This window comes from Berghia stephanieae, unplaced genomic scaffold (assembly GCF_034508935.2).
Source record: "Berghia stephanieae isolate SIO BIC M18660-M18661 unplaced genomic scaffold, UCSD_Bste_1.3 scaffold2687, whole genome shotgun sequence".
Classification (NCBI taxonomy): Eukaryota; Metazoa; Mollusca; class Gastropoda; order Nudibranchia; family Aeolidiidae; genus Berghia; species Berghia stephanieae.
This window is the reverse complement of record NW_027623830.1, coordinates 1-9,215: the sequence shown is the minus strand read 5'-3', so window position 1 is coordinate 9,215 and position 9,215 is coordinate 1. Positions and strand designations below refer to the sequence as shown.

Sequence of the window (9,215 nt, the reverse complement as noted above, 5' to 3'; positions counted from 1 at the left end):
TTGTTTCTTTTTGTCTGAATTTTCCCATTATTTTAATATCTTATCTATTTTTACCCCCCCCCCCCCCCTCCAAAAAAAAAAAAGAAAAAAAAAAAAAAAAAAAAAAGGAAACAAAACCTTCGGAAAAATCAGATGCCCATATGACACGTTAGGATTATTACTTCATCATGAAGCACAGACTAGGGCTAAAATACAACCCTGTACAAATAATTTTTTTCGCCTTATAGAGATACCAGTAAATAATATCACACGGAGTCAAGTAAAATATAAACTAGGCAATCAGCGTATCACTTTAAAGATATTCATGTTCATGGTTGTCATCTTCTTTCATTTTCCCAACTACGCTCGGTGACTTACCTGTTTGTTTCAAACTTTTGAGCATCGTCAAGACCTTTAACTCACTCAACCCTAACACCGACTATATCCGTAGTTTACCCGGTTACTTTTACCACATGCCTATTTATTACATTTTTATGAGACAAATTATAGGCGTAGTATCAAAGCTAATGTTTTTAGTTTTTACATGTCAATGGTAGTTGAATAAAACCATCTATGTACATGTTCATTTTAATAATTTATTTTATTCAATTTTGAAAAGTAGCAAAAATCTCTAGGATTGAGTGAGTTAAAGATGCATTAGAAATTATCAGAAAGCACCATCGCTTTCTTTTTTTTTATTCTATTATTTTGTGTTGGACATGCAATACGTGTACTTATTTGGAGGTCTCATATCCGAAACTCATTATGGGTTTGATTTATCACTGTTACTGTTGTAATGGAGAATAATTTGCGTTGGTTTGGGAATAATTCAATTACACCAACGAGCCCATTATACTTTGAGTTATCAGACGTGCAAAGAAGTACACGTTGATATGTAACATCGTCAAAATGGTCAGTCTGATGGAGTCGGTCGAAAGAAGAAGAAGACGAAACCAGTTAAACATACTGAATCCCGCGTTGATCTTCTATTTCATATGTGATGTCGCAGCATTATCTTCAGTAGAAAGGCCGCCAATTGTCTGTGAAATAAATTGATAAATTATTATTAGCATGTTTTTTATTCAATACAAATCTTTTCTTAAATTTGAAACTCTAACAATAACATGTAACTAAAAAGTAAGATTCCAAGGACTCAACTATGCGCGGAGTGAGGCTCGAACCCAGGACCTTTCGATTCAAAAGCTAGTGTCATACCACAAGACCACATAGCCAGCAAAACGTCAAAGCCGTTTTGTTTTGGCAAATCAAATGACAATAAGTAATAAATACATAAAGGAATTAAATAGACAAAAATAGTCCTCGCTTTCGGTGAAGTGTCACCGGAAGCGAGGACTAGAGACGCATGCGCACAACCAACATGATGTTCTCTCTCTAATAACTTTTCGCCGGTGACGTCCAATCAAGGACGCTACTCTTCCGCTAATCTCATTCCCTATAGCGCCCCTTTCCACCAAAAGTACCAGGAAGCGCTTATACAAAGACACAAAAAATAACATGCACATGCGATTATATAGGTATTTCAATCAATATAATCACTCACAGAAAAACTAAAAAGGAAGTACTCTGCCTTCAAAGAGTTTTTTTTTTCATTATTTCAATTTTTTTCTAATGCATTTATATTTCTTAAAAACATTCCAATTCTAGCTGGCTAAACATAAAGAAAGAAAGAAAAAGGAGGGAATGAGTGGAACGATCTTGGATTTGTTCTTCTCACTGTTTGTTTCTATCTTTGTCTGAATTTTCCCATTATTTTAATATTTTATCTATCTTACCCTCCCCCCCCCCCCCCTCCCCAAAAAAAAAAAAAAAAAAAAAAAAAAAGAAAACAAAAACCTTCGGTAAATCAGATGCCCATATGACACAGTTAGGATTATTACTTCATCATGAAGCACAGACTAGGGCTAAAATAACAACCTGTACAAATAATTTTTTTTCGCTTATAGAGATACCAGTAAATTAATATCACGGAGTCAAGTAAAATATAAACTAGGCAATCAGCGTATCACTTTTAAAGATATTCATGTTCATGGTTGTCATCTTCTTTTCATTTTCCAACTACGCTCGGTGACTTACCTGTTTGTTTCAAACTTTTGAGCATCGTCAAGACTTTAACTCACTCAACCCTAACACCGACTATATCCGTAGTTTACCGGGGTTACTTTTACCACATGCTATTTATTACATTTTTATGAGACAAATTATAGGCGTAGTATCAAAGCTAATGTTTTTAGTTTTTACATGTCAATGGTAGTGTAATAAAACATCTATGTACATGTTCATTTTTAATAAAAATTTTTTATAATTTTGAAAAGTAGCAAAAATCTCTAGGATTGGTGAGTTAAAGATGCATTAGAAATTATCAGGAAAGCACCATCGCTTTCTTTTATTTTTTATTCTATTATTTTTTGTTTGGAATGCATACGTGTACTTATTTGGAGGTTTATCCGAACTCAATTATGGGTTTGATTTTCATGTTACTGTTGTAATGGAGAATAATTTGCGTTGGTTTGGGAATAATCAATTACAACAACGGCCATTAATACTTTGGTTATCAGACGTGCAAAAAGGTACAGTTAGATATGTAACTCGTCAAAATGTCAGTCTGATGGAGTCGGTCGAAGAAGAAGAAGACGAAACAGTTAAACATATTGAATCCGCGTTGTCTTCTATTTCTATTGTGATGTGCGAGATTAATTCTAGTAAAGCGCAAGTTGTGAAATTAATTGATAAATTTTATTAGCATGTTTATTTCAATACAATTTCTTAAATTTGAAACTCTAACAATAACAATACTAAAAGTAAGATTCCAAGGACTCAACTATGCGCGGAGTGAGGCTCAACCCAGGACCTTATTAAGCTAGTGTCATACCACAGCCACATAGCAGCAAAACGTCAAAGCTTTGTTTTGGCAATCAAATGACAATAAGTATAATACATAAAGGAATAAATAGACAAAAATAGCCTCGCTTTCGGTGAAGTGTCACCGGAACGAGGATATGATCGAAAATATGTCTCTCTAATCCGGGGTCCATCAAGGGACGCTACTCTTCCTATATCTTCCTAAGCGCCCTTTCCACCAAATACCAGGAAGCGCTATAAAAACAAAAAATAAACATGTATATGATTCAATAATTTAATCACAAAAAAAACAAAAGAAGTACTCTGCTCAAAGAGGTTTTTTTTTCATTATATTCAATTTTTTTCTATGCATTTTTTAAAAACATTCCATTACTGCTGCTAAACATAAAAAAGACAAAAAAAGGTGAATAGTGTGACGTCTTGGATTTTGTTCTTTCATTTTGTTTTTATCTTTGTCTGATTTCATTAATTTATATTCCATATTTAAAAAAAAATTAAAATATAAAAAAAAACTTTTAAAGGCATGTACTCCTTTTAGTTTTTTGTGATGATTATATTAAATGAAATACTTATATAATGCTGTGCATTTAAATTTTTTGTCTTTTGATGGCTTTGGTCTTTTTTTGGAAAGGGGCCGGCTTAGGGAAGAAAGGGATATTAGCGGAAGGTACGTCCTTGATTTGGGTCACCGGCAAAGTTTTTAGAGAGAGAAAATATTTTGGTTGTGCGCATGCGTCTTGTCCCCGTTGGGAATTAGAAAGCGGGATTTTTTTGTTATTTTTTTTATGATTTATTTCTTATTGTATTTTATTGCAAAACAAAAAAGGCTTTTTTGGGTTTTTTGTATGTGGTTTGTGGTTTTACATGCTTTTTAAAGAAGGTCCCGGGTTCGAGCCCCATCCCCGGGGTAGTTGGTTTGGAATTTATTTTTGTTAATTGTTTTTGTTAGAGTTTTCAAAATTTAAAAAAGTTTTTTGAAAAAAAAAAAACTCTAAAAATAATTTATCAATTTATTTCAAGACCCCCCCCGGCGGCCTTTTTTCTGAAGTTTAATCCCCGTAATTAGAAATAGAAAAATAAAGGGGGGGGGAATTTGTTTAAATTTTTTTTTTTTTTTTTCTTCTTTCGAGATCCCCCCTAGACTGACCCTTTTTGAGTGTTAATAAAAAGTGTATTTTTGAGTTGTAATCAAAGTTAAAGGGCCGTTTGGTGTAATTGAATTATTCCCAAACCAAGCAAAATTTTCTCCATTAAAAAAGTAACATGTAAAAAAAATAATGAGTTGGATTTGAGACCCCCAAATAAATCAGTTATGTAAAAAAAAAAAATAAAAGAATAAAAAAAAAAAGCGTGGGTTTCTGTAATTTTTAAGATTTTTTTCACTAACCTAGAGATTTTTTTTCTTTTCAAAATTAAAAAAAATTTTTTTAAAAAAAGCATGTATGAGGTTTTATTCAACTCCCTTGAATGTAAAAAAATAAAAAAAATTGTTTGTACTAGTATAAATTTTTATAAAAATGTAATAAATAGGATGTGGTAAATTACCGGGTAAAATCGGTAATTTTGGGTTAGGGGTTGAGGAGTTTTAAAATTTTGAGAGTCAAAATTTGAAAAAAAGGAAGTACGAGGTTTGTTGGGGAAATGAAAGAAAATGAAAATGAAATGAAAATCTTAAAAATGATAGCTGAGTAGTTTATATTTTACTTTATGTGTGAATTATTTTGGTATTTATAAAGGGGAAAAAAAAAAAAAATTTTTTACAGGGTTGTTTTTTTTGCCCTGTTTTGTTATGATGAAGTAATAAAAAAATGGGAAATTTGGGCATTGATTTACCCCCCAAGGGGGTTTTTTTTTTTTTTTTTTTTTTTTTTTTTTTTTTTTTTTTTTTTTTTTTTTTTTTTTTTTTTTGGAGGGGGGGGGGGGGAGGGGGGTTTAATGATAAAATTTTAAAATAATGGGAAAAATTACAAAAGATTTGAAAAAAAAAGTGAGAAGAAAAATCAAGATGTTCCCTCTTTCCTTTTTTTTTTTTTTGTTTAGGGAGAGAAATTGGGAATGGTTTTTTTAAAATAAATGCTTAGAAAAAAAAATTTAATTTTAATAAAAAAAAAAAAAAAAAATCTTTGAAAGGCGGTTTTTCCTTTTGTTTTTTTGTGAGTGATTATATTGATTTTAAATCTTAATCGCTGTTTATTTTTTTATTTTTTTGTTTTGAATAAGCGCTTTTTTGGTATTTTGGGTGGAAAGGGGGGCGTTTAGGGAAAAGGATTAGGGAGAGTAGCGTCCCTTATGGACGTCACGGGGCGGAAAAGTTATTAGAGAGAGAACTTCCATGAGGTTGGTGGATGCGTCTCTAGTCCTCGCTTCCGGTGACACTTCACCGAAAGCGAGGACTATTTTTGTCTATTTATTCCTTTATGTATTTATTACTTATTGTCATTTGATTTGCCAAAACAAAACGGCTTTGACGTTTTGCTGGCTATGTGGTCTTGTGGTATGACACTAGCTTTTTAATCGAAAGGTCCTGGGTTCGAGCCTCACTCGGTGCATAGTTGAGTCCTTGGAATCTTACTTTTTAGTTACTTGTTATTGTTAGAGTTTTCAAATTTAAGAAAAGGTTTGTATTGAAATAAAAACATGCTAATAATAATTTATCAATTAATTTCACAGACATTGGCGGCCTTTCTACTGAAGATAATGCTGCACTTCACATAGAAGTAGAAGATCAACGCGGGATTCAAGTATGTTTAACTGGTTTCGTCTTCTTCTTCTTCGACCGACTCCATCAGACTGACCATTATTGACGATGTTACATATCCAACGTGTACTTGTTTGCACGTCTGATAACTCAAAGTATAATGGGCTCGTTGGTGTAATTGAATTATTCCCAAACCAACGCAAATTATTCTCCATTACAACAGTAACAGTGATAAATCAAACCCATAATTGAGTTCGGATATGAGACCTCCAAATAAGTACACGTATTGCATGTCCAAACAAAAAATAATAGAATAAAAAATAAAAGAAAGCGATGGTGCTTTCCTGATAATTTCTAATGCATCTTTAACTCACTCAATCCTAGAGATTTTTGCTACTTTTCAAAATTATAAAAAATTTTATTAAAAATGACATGTACATAGATGGTTTTATTCAACTACCATTGACATGTAAAAACTAAAAACATTAGCTTTGATACTACGCCTATAATTTGTCTCATAAAAATGTAATAAATAGGCATGTGGTAAAAGTAACCCCGGGTAAACTACGGATATAGTCGGTGTTAGGGTTGAGTGAGTTAAAGGTCTTGACGATGCTCAAAAGTTTGAAACAAACAGGTAAGTCACCGAGCGTAGTTGGGAAAATGAAAGAAGATGACAACCATGAACATGAATATCTTTAAAAGTGATACGCTGATTGCCTAGTTTATATTTTACTTGACTCCGTGTGATATTAATTTACTGGTATCTCTATAAGGCGAAAAAAAATATTTGTACAGGGTTGTCATTTTAGCCCTAGTCTGTGCTTCATGATGAGGTAATAATCCTAACTGTTTCATATGGGCATCTGATTTACCGAAGGTTTTTGTTTCTTTTTTTTTTGTTTCTTTTTTTTTTTTGGAGGGGGGGGGAGGAGTAAGATAGATAAGAATATTAAAATAATGGGAAAATTCAGACAAAGATAGAAACAAACAGTGAGAAGAACAAATCCAAGATCGTTCCACTCATTCCCTCCTTTTTCTTTCTTTCTTTATGTTTAGCCAGCTAGAATTGGAATGTTTTTAAGATAAATGCATTAGAAAAAAATTGAATATAATGAAAAAAAAACCTCTTTGAAGGCAGAGTACTTCCTTTTAGTTTTTCTGTGAGTGATTATATTGATTGAAATACCTATATAATCGCATGTGCATGTTATTTTTTTGTCTTTGTATAAGCGCTTCCTGGTACTTTTGGTGGAAAGGGGCGCTATAGGGAATGAGATTAGCGGAAGAGTAGCGTCCCTTGATTGGACGTCACCGGCGGAAAAGTTATTAGAGAGAGAACATCATGTTGGTTGTGCGCATGCGTCTCTAGTCCTCGCTTCCGGTGACACTTCACCGAAAGCGAGGACTATTTTTGTCTATTTATTCCTTTATGTATTTATTACTTATTGTCATTTGATTTGCCAAAACAAAACGGCTTTGACGTTTTGCTGCTATGTGGTCTTGTGGTATGACACTAGCTTTTGAATCGAAAGGTCCTGGGTTCGAGCCTCACTCCGCGCATAGTTGAGTCCTTGGAATCTTACTTTTTAGTTACTTTTATTGTTAGAGTTTTCAAATTTAAGAAAAGATTTGTATTGAAATAAAAAACATGCTAATAATAATTTATCAATTTAATTTCACAGACATTGGCGGCCTTTCTACTGAAGATAATGCTCGCACATCACATAATAGAAATAGAAGATCAACGCGGGATTCAAGTATGTTTAACTGGTTTCGTCTTCTTCTTCTTCGACCGACTCCATCAGACTGACCATTTTTGACGATGTTACATATCTAACGTGTACTTCTTTGCACGTCTGATAACTCAAAGTATAATGGGCTCGTTGGTGTAATTGAATTATTCCCAAACCAACGCAAATTATTCTCCATTACAACAGTAACAGTGATAAATCAAACCCATAATTGAGTTCGGATATGAGACCTCCAAATAAGTACACGTATTGCATGTCCAAACAAAAAATAATAGAATAAAAAAAAAAAGAAAGCGATGGTGCTTTCCTGATATTTCTAATGCATCTTTAACTCACTCAATCCTAGAGATTTTTGCTACTTTTCAAAATTATAAAAAATTTTTTATTAAAAATGAACATGTACATAGATGGTTTTATTCAACTACCATTGACATGTAAAAACTAAAAACATTAGCTTTGATACTATGCCTATAATTTGTCTCATAAAAATGTAATAAATAGGCATGTGGTAAAAGTAACCCCGGGTAAACTACGGATATAGTCGGTGTTAGGGTTGAGTGAGTTAAAGTCTTGACGATGCTCAAAAGTTTGAAACAAACAGGTAAGTCACCGAGCGTAGTTGGGAAAATGAAAGAAGATGACAACCATGAACATGAATATCTTTAAAAGTGATACGCTGATTGCCTAGTTTATATTTTACTTGACTCCGTGTGATATTAATTTACTGGTATCTCTATAAGGCGAAAAAAAATATTTGTACAGGGTTGTTATTTTAGCCCTAGTCTGTGCTTCATGATGAGTAATAATCCTAACTGTTTCATATGGGCATCTGATTTACCGAAGGTTTTTTTTTTTTTTTTTTTTTTTTTTCTTTTTTTTTTTTTGTGGAGGGGGGGGGGGAGGTAAGATAGATAAGAATATTAAAATAATGGGAAAATTCAGACAAAGATAGAAACAAACAGTGAGAAGAACAAATCCAAGATCGTTCCACTCATTTCCCTCCTTTTTCTTTCTTTCTTTATGTTTAGCCAGCTAGAATTGGAATGTTTTTAAAAGATAAATGCATTAGAAAAAAATTGAAATAATGAAAAAAAACCTCTTTGAAGGCAGAGTACTTTCCTTTTAGTTTTTCTGTGAGTGATTATATTGATTGAAATACTATATAATCGCATGTGCATGTTATTTTTTTGTCTTTGTATAAGCGCTTCCTGGTACTTTTGGTGGAAAGGGGCGCTATAGGGAATGAGATTAGCGGAAGAGTAGCGTCCCTTGATTGGACGTCACCGGCGGAAAAGTTATTAGAGAGAGAACATCATGTTGGTTTGTGCGCATGCGTCTCTAGTCCTCGCTTCCGGTGACACTTCACCGAAAGCGAGGACTATTTTTGTCTATTTATATTCCTTTATGTATTTATTACTTATTGTCATTTGATTTGCCAAAACAAAACGGCTTTGACGTTTTGCTGCTATGTGGTCTTGTGGTATGACACTAGCTTTTGAATCGAAAGGTCCTGGGTTCGAGCCTCACTCCGGCGCGCATAGTTGAGTCCTTGGAATCTTACTTTTTAGTTACTTGTTATTGTTAGAGTTTTCAAATTTAAGAAAAGATTTTGTATTGAAATAAAAAACATGCTAATAATAATTTATCAATTTAATTTCACAGACATTGGCGGCCTTTCTACTGAAGATAATGCTGCACATCACTAATAGAAAGTAGAAGATCAACGCGGGATTCAAGTATGTTTAACTGGTTTCGTCTTCTTCTTCTTCAGACCGACTCCATCAGACTGACCATTTTTGACGATGTTACATATCTAACGTGTACTTCTTTGCACGTCTGATAACTCAAAGTATAATGGGCTCGTTGGTGTAATTGAATTATTCCCAAACCAACGCAAATTATTC

The 9,215-nt window shown here is 33.1% G+C and overlaps 1 long non-coding RNA gene across 1 annotated transcript; it reads left to right on the top strand.

Annotated features, from left to right (window-relative positions):
* Positions 1-5,529: 5,529 nt before the first annotated feature.
* On the top strand, positions 5,530-9,027 carry LOC144961500 (uncharacterized; the record flags this gene model as incomplete). Its single annotated transcript, XR_013643181.1, has 3 exons — positions 5,530-5,600; positions 7,243-7,317; positions 8,974-9,027. It is a non-coding gene; the product is annotated as an uncharacterized LOC144961500 (long non-coding RNA).
* Between the last annotated feature and the right edge of the window lie 188 nt (positions 9,028-9,215).